The following is a 15378-nucleotide window of genomic DNA, read 5'->3' as shown; positions in this document are numbered from 1 at the left end:
GCCAGATTATAATATGGGCTATCAGTGCTTTCTTCACTGCTAAAAATAGAGTTTTTAGTGTCTTAAAATCTAATAATATTAGAAAGTCAATCCAGAGACTTCAAAAGCAATTCAGAAAATTCAATTTTTAAACATTTTCTCCTTAAGAATAACTCATGGTACCAGAATCTGTATTAATGTGGGTTCCTTAGAGACACAGAAGCAATAATGTGTGAATATGTGTATTCATATATGTGTATACACATGCACATGAACATACACTATAGTTTCAGTTTCCTTGGTGGGATATATATATATATATATATATATATATATATATATATATATATATATATATATATATTATGAATGAAGAGATTTATTTATTACAAAGAATTGTATGGTTATGAAGACTGAGAAGTTTCATCACTTTCCAACTGACAAACTTGAAATATGGGCTTTCTGATGGTATAGTTATAGTCTGAGTTAGTAGAAGAAGAGTCTGTGGCATAGACTTTCATGCACGTGCAAAAACAAGACAAACTCACTGTGCCAACTCGACAGTCAAAGCCTAGATAGTGATTGCTCCCTTATGCCACCTTTTGTTATATTCAGTCCTCTAACAAATTTGATAAGATGACCTACATTGGATAGTGCAATCTGTCTTTCTATGTCTAAAAATTCAAATGTTATTCTTATCTAGAAACACCTGAACAGACACACTCAAAATGATATAATGCTTAATCCCAAATCATGCACCAGAGGGTCAGGCAAGTTGATAAAAGAAACCATAACAATACAAACACATACACATATACATGTGCATGCATATATAAACAAGTTTTTACTTGCATACAGATATCACTTTTAATAGAGTGTGTTAATAAGGTTAACCTATTATCCAGATTATCTAGAGTAAACCTCTTTTATTCAATACTTATTTTACTTATATTGCTAATATTTTGAAAAAATTTTTCCATCTACTTTTTTGCTGCCTTTTATATCTATATGATCTATATGACTAATTGTTTTCTCCTTTTTAAAAATTTGTTTCCTATCATTTTCTTGGCTAGTCTTGAAAAACAAATTTTGACTTGTTAATTTTCTTAAAATGTTTTTCTATTTCTGTTCTGATTTCTACCATCTTCATGTTTTGTATATAATTTATTTCCATTATTGTATCATATTGTATCAAATTTTGTCACTAATGTAAAAAATTTTCTTTTAATTAAATAAGAGCAAATGAAGCTATAAATATTCCTCTAAGCTGTGCTTTATGTTTCCCACAAATTTTGACATATTTTATTTTCTGTATCATTCAGATTGAAATATAATTTAAAATTTGACTTTAAACAAAAGTATTTAAAATGAGGTATAAGTATATTTAATTTTATAATTATAAATCATAAAAATTAGTTTTTATACATTTAAAAATATTTTACCATTAAAAATGTCTTATTGTTTTGGTCAGGTTGTACTATCTATATTTAATTTTTGTATTAATTTTTATTATTATTATTATTATTTTAAATTTGTAGTTGGACACAATACCGTTATTTCATTTATTCATTTTTATGTGGTGCTGAGGATCAAACCTAGTGCCTCACACATACTAGGTGAGCGCTCTACCACTGAGCCACAACCTCAGCCCCTTTTGTCTTAATTGTTAATCATTATTTTTGTTCCAACACCATCTATTATTTGGAGGAACAATCTACATTCATTTCAAAGTGTATTTTTACTTTGTGTATGTGCATGTTTTAAAATTTTAATTAGATCAAAGTGTGTGATAATGTTCAGATCTTTATCTTTACTTATATCTTTAATACTTGTTTCAATGTCAATGTTGAAAAGGTCATAAATCTTCATACAGTGTTTATGGATTTGTCTATTTAGTTCTTCATTTGTGTCAATCTATGGTCTATGTTTGTGATCATGATGCTCTAACAATAAATTAATTCTCTTAACAGCATGAGTAATCAGAGGTTTAACTATTTTTCTCTCTCTTTTCTACTGAGACTGCAATAACACCTGTAATAATCTCTACTTATTTTATAGAAATTAGGGTCTATATAGATTTTCAATTTTTGACTGATTATTTCTTTTTATCATGATTCTTTCTTCTTTCTTTTTGCTTAAACTCATTCAGGAAACATTTTTGTTCTGTATTCCACATATTGCAAACTACACTTCTATAAAATAACTTAGTTCTTTTTGGTGGGAGGTTCCTGGGATTGAATCCAAGGGCACATAATCATTGTGCCATATTACAACCCTCTTTTATTTTTTATTTAAAGACATGCTCTCACTAAGTTGCTTATGGCCTCAATAAGTTGCTGAGATTGGCCTGAAACTTGTGATCCTCTTGTTCAGCCTCTCAAATTGGATTGCAGGTGTATACCAACAACACCCCCAGTTTTCATTGGGTTCTTTTTATAGATAATATTTCCTTGCTGCATTTCACATTTATCCATTCTTTGTTCACATAGACACACAGACACACCACAATTTTTTTCCTTGAACATATTTCTGATTTGTGCTTTAAAGTGTAGTTGTTTTTTTTTTTAAGGATATATATTCCATTTATTCACTTACAAAAACTATTTGGTTCTAGGAACTGAACTCCATCCTCATGCATACTAGGCAAGCATTTTACCACTGAGCTACATACCAGGTTGTTTATATTTCTATTGGCATTTTTTTGTTGTTTAATTTTATATTTTATGTTTCTTCTTATACCTAAAAATATGTGGTAATACACTTGTTACAGTGAATGATACATTGTTAAAATTCTACATCTTTTTAACTTTCACTGAAGGTTATTGATTTTTGTTCCAGGAGGTAGTAAAATTCCTTCTTGTTTACCTGTACTTACACAGATTTGAATTTACACTTTGTTAAAGCAGACCTTTTTTTTTTTCTGTGATTGTATAGTGAATTCTATAATCTTTGAACTTTAGTTTTGCTCTTGAAATATTCTACTTTCAGTTCCTGCAGCAACACCAGAGTGTTTACTGTTTCTCTTGCTTTGTGGATACTGCCTGCCTTGTATCAATCTGGCAGAAATTGAACTCTTCAAGGCTCCTTTGCAAACATGAACATCTTTATCTTTAAACTGAAGCTAATGGCAGTGTGGGTGCCCGATTAAATTCTTGATAGCCCATGATAGGTAATGTGTTCCCTAAATATCATGGTCACTCACTTGCTTCAGTGTATGAGTACTCTGAATTTCTCCCTCCATGTTAATAAAAAATAAGAATTATATTTTTAAATTTAAAAAACACAATATATCCCAAGGAATTTTTAAAGATACTATAGAGATCCCATTTGCCCTTCACCCAAATTTCCCTATTGGTTACATCTTATATAGCCATTATACAGTGCTATTTTGTCACATGTACATTTTTGTACACCACCACCGTAGTGAAGGAAAAACTATACCATTAACAAAAAGTTTGTCTATGTGAAGCCATTTACCTCAAGGTAGAATTAGATTTCAGACAACTCATTAAGCCTCCTTGGCACAACCCTAATGGGAAGGGGAGGAGACTCTTGTTATTGTGCCTAAAGTGCCCTCCACTGACACAAAGAGACAGGGACACCTCACTACCACAGGCCTCATTATGAGGTTTATCTAATTTGTAGCATGTATCAGTATTATACTCCTTTTTAAAGTACTTTATATGATGCATTATATGAATGTATCACATTTTGTTTTCTTTTCAACTTCTAGAAAACATTTGGACTTCTATCTTTTGTCTATTGTAAATAGTGCTGCTACAAATATCCTCATACAAAATTTGTTAGAAGACCTGCTTTCAATTTAGTGATATATATTCCTAGGTGAACAATTGCAGAGTCATATATATAACCTGTCAAGAGACCACCAAGTTATTTATTTACCCAACAGCAAGGTCTGAGTGTTCAAAGTTATCCTTGCCCTTGCCATTATTTAACATTCTTCTCCTTTTTTTCTTTTTCTTTTTAAATCATTAGCTGTGAATTTGTATCTCAGTGTGGTTTTTATTTGCCTTTTCATAAGGGTTAATGAGCTTTTCCATTTTTTCATGTACTTTTTGTTCATCCATATATTCCTTTTTGAGAAATGTCTATACAAGTAACTTGCTTATGTTTATGTTTGAATTGGGTTATTCACCTCTATGTTTGAATTGTAAGATTTTTGTACATTACTCTGAATATCAGACCTTGAACAAATTTAAAAACCACAAAACTCTTCTTCCATTTTTTGACTGTTATTTTTTTTCTCTTTTATATAGTATCTTTTGATTTACAGAAGTTATTTTTAAAACATACTTTCAATTTGTCTCTTTTTCTTCAGTTGCCTTATGACTCTGATGCCATATTAAGAATTGACAAACCCAAGGTCATGGTATTTTACACCTATTTTTTCTCTAAGATTTTTATATTTCTAACTCTAAAATTTAACTCTTTGATCCATTCTGAATATATATTATGAAATAGTAATCTAAGTTCATTCTTTTTTGTGTGTACAACTGGGATCCAATTGACTCAGCATTGTTAAATTGAAGGATATTATTTCCCCATTAAATGAACTTGTGACTCTGGGTGAAAATAAATTTGTCATAAATGTATGGGTCTAATTCTGGAATTTTTAATCCTGTTAATCTGTACGACTATTATGGAAAAGTACCATACTGTTTTTCTAATTATAGCTTTGTATTAAATTTTGAAATTTTGTAAGTGTGAATGCTCTAACTTTGCACTTTTTCAGGATTCATTTATGTTAGGAGTTCCTAAATAATCAATGGGAATCTTAGAAACAGATTTTTCAGTTCTAGAAGAAAAAGAAGAACACACACACATATATATGTTCTTCTTATTTTATATATATATATATATATATATATATATATATATATATATATGTGTGTGTGTATGTATATACACATATATACATACATTTATATATATATATATATATATATATGCATAAGTATATATAATATATTGCATTAATTTGAATCTATAGATAACCTTTGATATTATTGATATCTTAACAGTATTATTTTTTCTTCTCCTTAAACATGTTTTATCTTTCTATCTATTCTAACCCTTTAATTTTATAAAGAAGTATCTTGTGATTCTTAGTGTAGAATTCTACATCAATTGGATGAATATATTCCACTGTATTTTATTCTTTTGAATGCAAGTATAAATTGAATTATTTTATTAATTTTATTTTCATATAATTCATTACTTATGTTTACAAATGAAACTGATTTTTGAGTATTGATCTTGTTTCCTGTGGTTAAAATAAATTCATTTAGTAGCTTTCATATTTAATATATTCTTTAGAAATATATATTCATATATATATATATATATATATATATATATATATATATATATATTTATGTCATTTATATGTAAAGATAATTTTTCATCTTCCTTTCAATTTTGGATGACATAATTTTCTATTCTAATTGCTCTAATTAGAACTTTCATAGTACTGTTGAACAGACACATCAAACACTGGCATTCTTGAGTTGCTCATGATCTTACGGAGAAAACTTTCATGATTTCACCATTTAATATAATGTTTGTTGTGGTTTTTGTATAAATTTTCTTTATATGTTGAGGAAATCCCAACTATTCCCTGTTTGTTAGTTGTATTTTTTATCATGGACTGGCATTGGATTTTTGTTTCAAATGTTTTTCTGCATCATTTAAAGTAATCTTATAGTTGTAGGATTTATTTTAATTCATTCTGTTAAATGTGGTGTATCATATTGATTCACTTTCCCTACTTAAAAAGCTTTATTTTTAAAAGCAGTTCCAGTTTCATATCAAAATGAGTGGGGTGGGATCTAGAATTTCCTTACACCCAATACCACACACATAGCCAACTGTTGACATTTTACAATCAATGTAATTAAGTGACACAGGGTTATCACCCATGGTCATCCTTCATATTTGAGACCAGTCTTGGAGTTGTACATTCTGTAGATTTGACAAATAATGTGAATTGCAACCATTGTTTTAATATCCTGCAAAGTAGTTTAACTGCCCTAAGCATTCTCTGTGCTCTGCCTATTGGATTCTCCCTCCTATAACCCCTGGCAGGTACTGTTCTTTACTGTCCTCAGAGTTTTGAATTTTCCAGAATGTCATAATATTGAAATAATACAATGGCTAGACTTTTTTAGGTGGTTTTTTTCTTCTTGAGTGGTGCACATTTAATTTTACTCCATATCTTTTCATTATTTATAGTTTTATTTACTACTTATTTATTGCCATTGGAGATTGAACCAAGGGGCACTTAACCACTTAGCAACATCCCCAGCCCTTTATTTTATATTTTATTTAGAGACAGGTTCTCACTAAGTTGCTTGGGGCTTTGCTAAGTTGTTGAGGCTGACTTTGAAATTGTGATCTTCTTGTCTCATCCTCCTGACTTACTCAGATTACAGGCATGTGCCATGATACCCAGCAGGACATGCATTCTTCTCACATTGTCTTTTCCAGAGTAGAAGTCTAGCTTATCCATTTTTTTTTCCTTCATGGATCATTCCCTTTGCATTGCATCTAAACAGTCATTGCCATATCAAAGATCACCTAGTTTTTCTCCCAATTTTCTTCTAGAAACTTCTTTGTTTTGTACTTTACATAAAGGTCTGTGGTCAATTTTAAGTTATTTTTTTGTGAAAGGTACGATACTTGTATTTATATATATTTATTTTTGTATGAAGGATTCTAGCAACATTTGTTGATAAGACTATCTTTGCATCATGTTTTTGTCCTTACTTTGTCAAATATAAGGTGATTGTGTTAATCTAGGTCTATTTCTTGTGTTTCTGCTCCAGTGTATTAATTTCTTTTGCCAGTACCATACTGTCTTGGGTACTATAGCTCTAGATGACGACTTGAAGTCTTGGGCCTACATTTTCTTCTATTAGTTGCAGAGGTTCTGGTCTCATTCCTAGGTCTTTGATTCACTTTGAATTCTCTTTGAATTCATTTTGAGTTGAATTTAGTACAGGGTATGTGGTAGGAATAAAATTTTATTCTTCTACATATGAATTTCCAGTTTCTTCACACCATTTGTTAAAAAGGCTACCATTTCTCCAATTAATGTTTTTTCACCTTTCTCTGGTATCAGATAATTATATTTATGTGAGGTTTTTTTCTTTGCCTCTATTCTATTACATTGTTCTTAATGTCTATTTTGATGCCAGTACCATGCTGTTTTTGGTATTATAGTTCTGTAGTGTATTGTGACGTCTGCTATTTTGATGCCTCCAGCATCACTCATTTTATTCAGGATTGTTTGGGTTACAGAAGGGCTCAAATTATCTCTATTTCCTGATGAGATGATTATTTTTTGTAGAGGACCCAAAAAACCCTATCAGAAGACTTGTAGAGCTGATGAGCAATTTAAGTAAAGTAGCAGGGTACAAGATTACCACTTATAAATCAATCATGTTCCTGTACTCCAGTAACAAATCTGCTGAAAGATAAATTAGAAAATGTTTTCCATTTACAGTAACTCCCAAAATTATTTGGGATGTAATCTAATAAATGATAATAAGGACCAACACAATGAAAACAATAGAAAGTAATTGAAGAAGTCCTTAGAACATGGAAAGACCTACCATGTTCTTGTATAAGCATAATCAATATTATTAAAATGGCTACAAAATCAAAGCATTATACAAATTGAATGCAATCTTCAACAAAATACCAACAACATTCTTCACAGAACTCAAAAAACAATTTTAAAATCCCTCCAGTCTTATTTAGTTCTTTGATATTTCTAGCAGTATTGTAGTTCTCATATAAACCTTATACATGTTTCATTGGATGTATACCTAAGTATTTCATCATGGGTTGTGCTAATGTAGATGGTGATGTGCTTTGAATTTCAATTTTCACTTACTCATTGATGTTACAAAGGAGAATAATTGATTTTGTATATTAACCTTGAGTTATATACTGAATATTTATGGCTCTAGAAAAATTAATCTTTTGAAGCACTACACCCCTTTAATAAAGGGTTTGGTTGAGGCTGCAGCCTCCCTGATGCAATTGAGTCCTTATAAGATGAAGATACAAAGTGTTATCTCCCCACCACATGAAGAGACATTAAGAAATGAGTGTGGGCTACAAATTTGGATATGGACCTCCAACTCAAAACAGAACTTTGCATTACCTTAATTTTGAACTTTCTAGCCTCCAAGACAATAACAAATATATGTCCACTGTTTAAGCTACCAATCTAACATTTTTTGTTATAGTATCTTTACCTAAAAAAACTGTTTATCATATAACCTTGGTACAAGAACTTATTAGTTTCAAACATTTTTTTTTTCAACCATTTGGATTTTTTCTGTAGGCTTCCTTACCAATTGTAAACAAAGGTAAGTTCACATTCATATTTTACTTCCAAATAAGTATACATCTTTTCCTTGTCTTAAAGAATTAGTTCAAACTTATAGTGTCATTGAAGCAGAGATAAGGGTACTAATACTTTTTTCTAATCTTGGTAGAAAAATTTTGAGTTTTTCAACATTAAGCACTATATTTTTTTTGTGAATGTCCTTTACCAAATTGAAGAGGTTACCTTCTCTAGATTGCTGAGACTAGTATTTGTTTGTTTATAAACCATAAGTGAGTGTTGAATTTTGGAAATTATTTTTCTACATATATTGATAGGGCAATCTTATTGTTTATTTATTTAATGTGATAATTACATTAATTTATTTTCAAATGTTCGAGCAGATTTGCATACTTCTATAAAATGTAACTCGGTCATCATATACCATTCTTTTTATAATTCTTTTCATATAAGTATTTTCCCATTCAATTTGTTAGCTTTTATTGTTGTTGAGCATTCTTTTGTCTATATTCATTAAATATCTCTTATTTTTGGTTCTTATCATATCTTTGTCCAGTCTGGCAGGTTAATCCTAGCTTTATAGAATACATTAGGAAGTATTCCCTAGCTTCTGTCTTCTGGAAGAGACAACAAAATGTGGGCTCAATTTATTCTTAAATTTTTGTTATAAATCACATGTCAATTCAACCAGCCTTGATGTTTTCTTTTTTGGAGGATTATTTATAATTGATTCAGAGATATAGACCTACTCATGTTGTCTATTTCTTCTTGTGTGATTTTTGACAGATTGTGTCCTTCAAGGAATTGGTGCATTTCTCTGGGTTATCAAATATGTGGGGACAGCTTTGTTCCTACAATTCCTTTATTATCCTCTTAATGCTCATGGGAACTGTAGTAATGTTCTTCTCTTCACTTCTGATATTTCGAATTTTTGTACATTTTATTCTGAGCAATCCTGTTGTATTAGTCAGGATTCTCTAGAGGATCAGAGTCAACTAGAAATATAATTATAAAAGGGGGATTTATTAAGTTGGCTTGTGTGACCAGAAGCTGGTTAGTTCACAATGACTGTCTACAGGCTGGAGAGCTGGAAGAACCAGTAGCTACACAGTCCAAAAGGCTGAAGCCCCAGACGGAGAGGGATCAATGTTGCTATTCTAGACCGAGACTGAAGGTTTCTGGGGAATCACTGGCACAGTCTGCTTTGGAAGAGTGAAGAAGCAAGAGTCCAATACCCTAAGAGGAGAGCAGCACCAAAGAAGTCTTGACTTCTTTCATGAAGAAGTAAGTTTGAATCTGCTGTTGCTCCCTTGTTCTTCCAATTTTTATTCCATCCAGGCTATCATCCTATTGGACAGTGCTGCCCACACTTAGGGAGGGCCTCCTTTTCAGTTGGCTATCCCACATGCCAATTTCTAGACACACCCTCTATGACACAGCAATAAACCCTCCTAATCCTTGGCATTTCTTAATCCAATCAAGTTGACAATTCAAATTAACTCTTACACTTGTTTAGAATTATATCACCTTTACTGATCTTTCAAATTCACTGATCTCTAAGATGATTTACTATTTACTAAGATGATTACTATTTCTTTTCCTCTTCTCACTTTAAATCTGATTTGCTCATTTGTTTGTGGTTGTATCTTTAGTTTAGTTTTAGTAGAGTTTAGATATGGAATATTAAATTATTGATTTTAGTTATATATTTTTTACATACATGCATTTAATGCTTTGTATTTCCCCCTACCCATGCCTTCACTGAATCTGTGTGTTATGGTATATTGCATTTTCATTTTCATTGACTTCAAAGTATTTTTAAAATTAAGATTGCTTTATTTTTTGGGAGGTGCTGGGAACTGAACCCAGGACCTCACTCAATACATGGTAGGCAAGTGCTTTACCACTGATCCACATCTGCAAACCCCCAAGATTTCTTTCTTAATTCAACTGTTTTTTCAAAGTATTTTTAATATAAAAGGTTAATTGCAATAATATAAGTTTTGGTAAACATTTGGAAAAATACCATCAATGGGCAGATTTATCACAATGCAGGGCAGTAAAAATAGTTCTAGAACTAAAGGCAGTTTTACTTTTCAACTGAGAAGGAAAAACATGATGATAATGTGATTATTCAGACTTTTGTCAAATTTATGTCAAATAAATGTATTTTCAATGTGTATTTGTATATATGTGTATGTGTGTGTGTGTGTGTGTATACTCAGAAACTAAAACTGTACCCTAAAAATATTAGATAAATTAGCAAATACTTCCTGTCATATCAGATAAATAAGACTCTGTTAATATTACACTAAAAATACATTTTAGCATGTGAAGGAAATGACAAATTAAATTGCGTATTCTTCGATCTGTATTTGTATTAAATTTCCGACTACAGTTTATTGTAATGACTATCATTATTTCTTGTTGTTTTTTTTTCATTTTAGCATTATGACTGAGGAAAATATATTTTATTATTAATAATTAGGACAAAATTGCCTGAACTGATATCTCTGTTTTATATTTTGAACATTATGTAGTTTGTTTTATTCAGATATTTCTGAAATGGGATTTTTACTAATTAATATTTTTTTTTACTGACAAATCTTTAACAAAGATAAAAATATATTTTTCTATAATTTAGCTATACAGAAAAATAAAAGTTCTTGAAAATAAGATGATAAAACTTGCTATCTAGCTAATTTGAAGTAGTTATACTAACAAAGAAGGAATAAAAAACAATGATATTGAAAATAATTCTGTGTAGAAACAGAAAAAATATGCAAAAGCATTGGTAATAAGAACTAATGAGAATTATTAAGAAGAAGAGGACAGTCACCTATGACTGCAGTTTGTTGTGAGGAGATTATATGATTTGTATTTATTATTTGCTATGCATTATATCAGCATAGCTAGATATCTCATTTAATCCTCAGAGCATTCAAGTGAAAAATGAAGTTTTATTTCTATTTTGTATAGAGTTTCAGAGAGGTTGAATAATTTGTCTCAGATCATTTAGTTAATAAATTACATAAAAGAAATTCAAATTCATGTGTACTATGTATGATTTCAAAAGTATTTCTATGTCTTTGATGTTCTCAAAGAATTAGGATGTGTTCAGCTTATCTGCTGATTTGTGTAGGCTATGAAAATTTGGAGGAGGAGGAAAGATAACTGAAAACTATAATAGTGTCTAGATCCCCAGATATAAAGGCCTGGAGATAGATCTTTCAAAACCTATACTTGACATAAATATTCTGAGTGCCTACTACCAACTGGAAATTCTAGAATAGAAGAAATATCAAAAGTAGCTATCAAATTGAATTGGGACAAAGAATGTGAGAGCAGGGTATAACCATGCCAATTAAATTATTTTAATCACCTACAATCATAGAATATACTTCAGTCATCCATGCATCAAATTCACAGAAAAATTCAAATTCTATAACTTACATTTTCTGAAATTTACTTTCGGTTAAAATAAAAGGCCAATTCTTAAAACTAATTACAACCACCCAGGTGCATGCAGCAAACTCTTGTAACCTCAACTACTCTGGAGGCCCAGGCAAGATGTTTACAAGTTCAAGGCCAGCCTGGATACCTTAGTAAGACCCTGTCTCAAGATAAAATGAAAAGAGCTAGTAATAAAATTAAAAAAAAAAAGTCCAGTGGTAAGTGGTAAGGGTCCCCAATCTCCCTCTTCATTAAGAAAAGAAAAGAAAAGAAAGATAAGCAAGAAATAATTAAAATCAGAGCGGAAATCAACGAAATCGAAAGAAAAAAACCATTGAAAAAATTGATAAAACTAAAAGTTGCTTCTTTGAAAAAATAAATAAGATCAACAGACTCTTAGCCATGCTAACAAAGACAAGAAGAGAGAGGACTCAAATTACTAACATACGGGATGAAAAAGGCAATATCACAACGGACACTACAGAAATACAGAAGATAATTAGAAATTATTTTGAAACCCTATATTCCAATAAAATAGAAGATAATGAAGATATCGATAAATTTCTTAAGTCATATGATTTGCCCAGATTGAGTCAGGAAGATACACACAATTTAAACAGACCAATAACAAAGGAGCAAATAGAAGAAGCCATCAAAAGAATACCAACCAAGAAAAGCCCAGGACAAGATGGATATACAGCAGAGTTTTATAAAACCTTCAAAGAAGAATTAATACCAATACTTTTCAAGCTATTTCAGGAAATAGAAAAGGAAGGAGCTCTTCCAAATTCATTCTATGAGGCCAACATCACCCTGATCCCGAAACCAGACAAAGACATTTCAAAGAAAGAAAACTACAGACCAATATCTCTAATGAACTTAGATGCAAAAATCCTAAATAAAATCCTGGCGAATCGAATACAAAAGCATATCAAAAACATTGTGCACTATGATCAAGTAGGATTCATCCCTGGGATGCAAGGAAGGTTCAATATAGGGAAATCAATAAATGTTATTCACCACATCAATAGACTTAAAGATAAGAATCACATGATCATCTCGATAGATGCAGAAAAAGCATTCGACAAAGTACAGCATCCCTTTATGTTCAAAACACTATAAAAACTAGGGATAACAGGAACTTACCTCAACATTGTAAGAGCTATATATGCTAAGGCTCAAACTAGCATCATCCTGAATGGAGAAAATCTGAAGGCATTCCCTCTAAAAACTGGAACAAGACGAGGATGCCCTTTCTCACCACTTCTATTCAATTTAGTTCTCGAAATACTAGCCAGAGCAATTAGACAGACAAAAGAAATTAAAGGCATAAAAACAGGAAAAGAAGAACTTAAATTATCACTATTTGCAGCTGACATGATTCTATACCTAGCAGACCCAAAAGGGTCTACAAAGAGACTACTAGAGCTAATAAATGAATTCAGGAAAGTGGCAGGATATAAAATCAACACGCATAAATCAAAGACATTCCTGTATATCAGTGACAAATCTTCTGAAATGGAAATGAGTACAACCACCTCAAAAAAAAAATAAAATACTTGGGAATCAACCTAACAAAAGAGGTGAAAGATTTATATAATGAAAACTACAGAACCCTAAAGAGAGAAATAGAAGAAGACCTTAGAAGTTGGAAAAATATACCCTGTGCATGGATAGGAAAAACTAACATCATCAAAATGGTGATATTACCCAAAGTTCTCTATAGGTTTAATGCAATGCCAATCAAAATCCCAAGGCATTTCTTGTAGAAATAGATAAAGCAATCACGAAATTCATATGGGAAAACAAAAGACCCAGAATAGCAAAAACAATTCTAAGCAGGAAGTGTGAATCAGGTGGTATAGCGATACCAGACTTCAAACTATACTACAGAGCAATAGTAACAAAAACAGCATGGTACTGGTACCAAAACAGGCGGGTGGACCAATGGTACAGAATAGAGGACACAGAGACCAATCCACAAAACTACAACTTTCTTATATTTGATAAAGGGGCTAAAAGCATGCAATGGATGAAGGATAGCATCTTCAACAAATGGTGCTGGGAAAACAGGAAATCCATATGCAACAAAATGAAACTGAATCCCTTTCTCTCGCCATGCATAAAGTTAACTCAAAATGGATCGAAGAGCTTGATATCAAATCAGAGACTTTGCGCCTGATAGAAGAAAAAGTTGGCTCCGATCTACATATTGTTGGGTTGGGCTCCAAATTCCTTAATAGGACGCCCATAGCACAAGAGTTAATAACTAGAATCAACAAATGGGACTTATTCAAACTAAAAAGTTTTTTCTCAGCAAGAGAAACAATAAGAGAGGTAAATAGGGAACCTACATCCTGGGAACAAATCTTTACTCCTCACACTTCAGATAGAGCCCTAATATCCAGAGTATACAAAGAACTCAAAAAATTAAACAATAAGATAACAAAAAACCTAATCAATAAATGGGCCAAAGACCTGAACAGACACTTCTCAGAAGAGGACATACAATCAATCAACAAGTACATGAAAAAATGCTCACCATCTCTAGCAGTCAGAGAAATGCAAATCAAAACCACCCTAAGATACCATCTCACTTCAGTAAGATTGGCAGCCATTATGAAGTCAAACAACAACAAGTGCTGGTTAGGATGTGGGGAAAGGGGTACTCTTGTACATTGCTGGTGGGACTGCAAATTGGTGCGGCCAATTTGGAAAGCAGTATGGAGATTCCTCGGAAAGCTGGGAATGGAACCACCGTTTGACCCAGCTATTGCCCTTCTCAGAATATTCCCTGAAGACCTTAAAAGAGCGTACTACAGGGATACTGCCACATCAATGTTCATAGCAGCACAATTCACAATAGCTAGACTGTGGAACCAACCAAGATGCCCTGCAATAGATGAATGGATTAAAAAAATGTGGCATTTATATACAATGGAATATTATGCAGCACTTAAAAATGACAAAATCATGGCATTTGCAGGGAAATTTATGGCATTAGAGCAGATTATGCTAAGTGAAGCTAGCCAATCCCTAAAAAACAAATGCCAAATGTCTTCTTTGATATAATGATAGCAACTAAGAACAGAGCAAGGAGGAAGAGCAAGAGGAAAAGATTAACATTAAACAGAGACATGAGGTGGGAGGGAAAAGGAGAGAAAAGGGAAATTGCATGGAAATGAAAGGAGACCCTCATTGTTATACAAAATTACATATAAGAGGTGGTGAGGGGAAAGGAAAAAATAAACAAGGGAGAGAATTAAATTACAGCAGATGGGACAGAGAAAGAAGATGGGAGGGGAGGGGGGATAGTAGAGGATAGGAAAGGTAGTAGAATACAACAGTTACTAATATGACATTATGTAAAAATGTGGATGTGTAACCGATGTGATTCTGCAATCTGTATACGGGGTAAAAATGGGAGTTCATAACCCACTTGATTCTAAAGTATGAAATATGAGATGTCAAGAGCTATGTAATGTTTTGAACAACCAATAAAAAAAAATTTGTACAGTTTCAAATAAAAAAAAGAAGAAAAGATTATTTTAGACTCATACTATTTGGGT

The sequence above is a fragment of the Marmota monax genome, unplaced genomic scaffold (genome assembly GCF_021218885.2).
Source record: "Marmota monax isolate L192 unplaced genomic scaffold, Marmota_monax_Labrador192_F-V1.1 WCK01_AAM20220418_F8-fsc00045, whole genome shotgun sequence".
Classification (NCBI taxonomy): Eukaryota; Metazoa; Chordata; class Mammalia; order Rodentia; family Sciuridae; genus Marmota; species Marmota monax.
Note: the sequence above shows the minus strand (reverse complement) of the source record.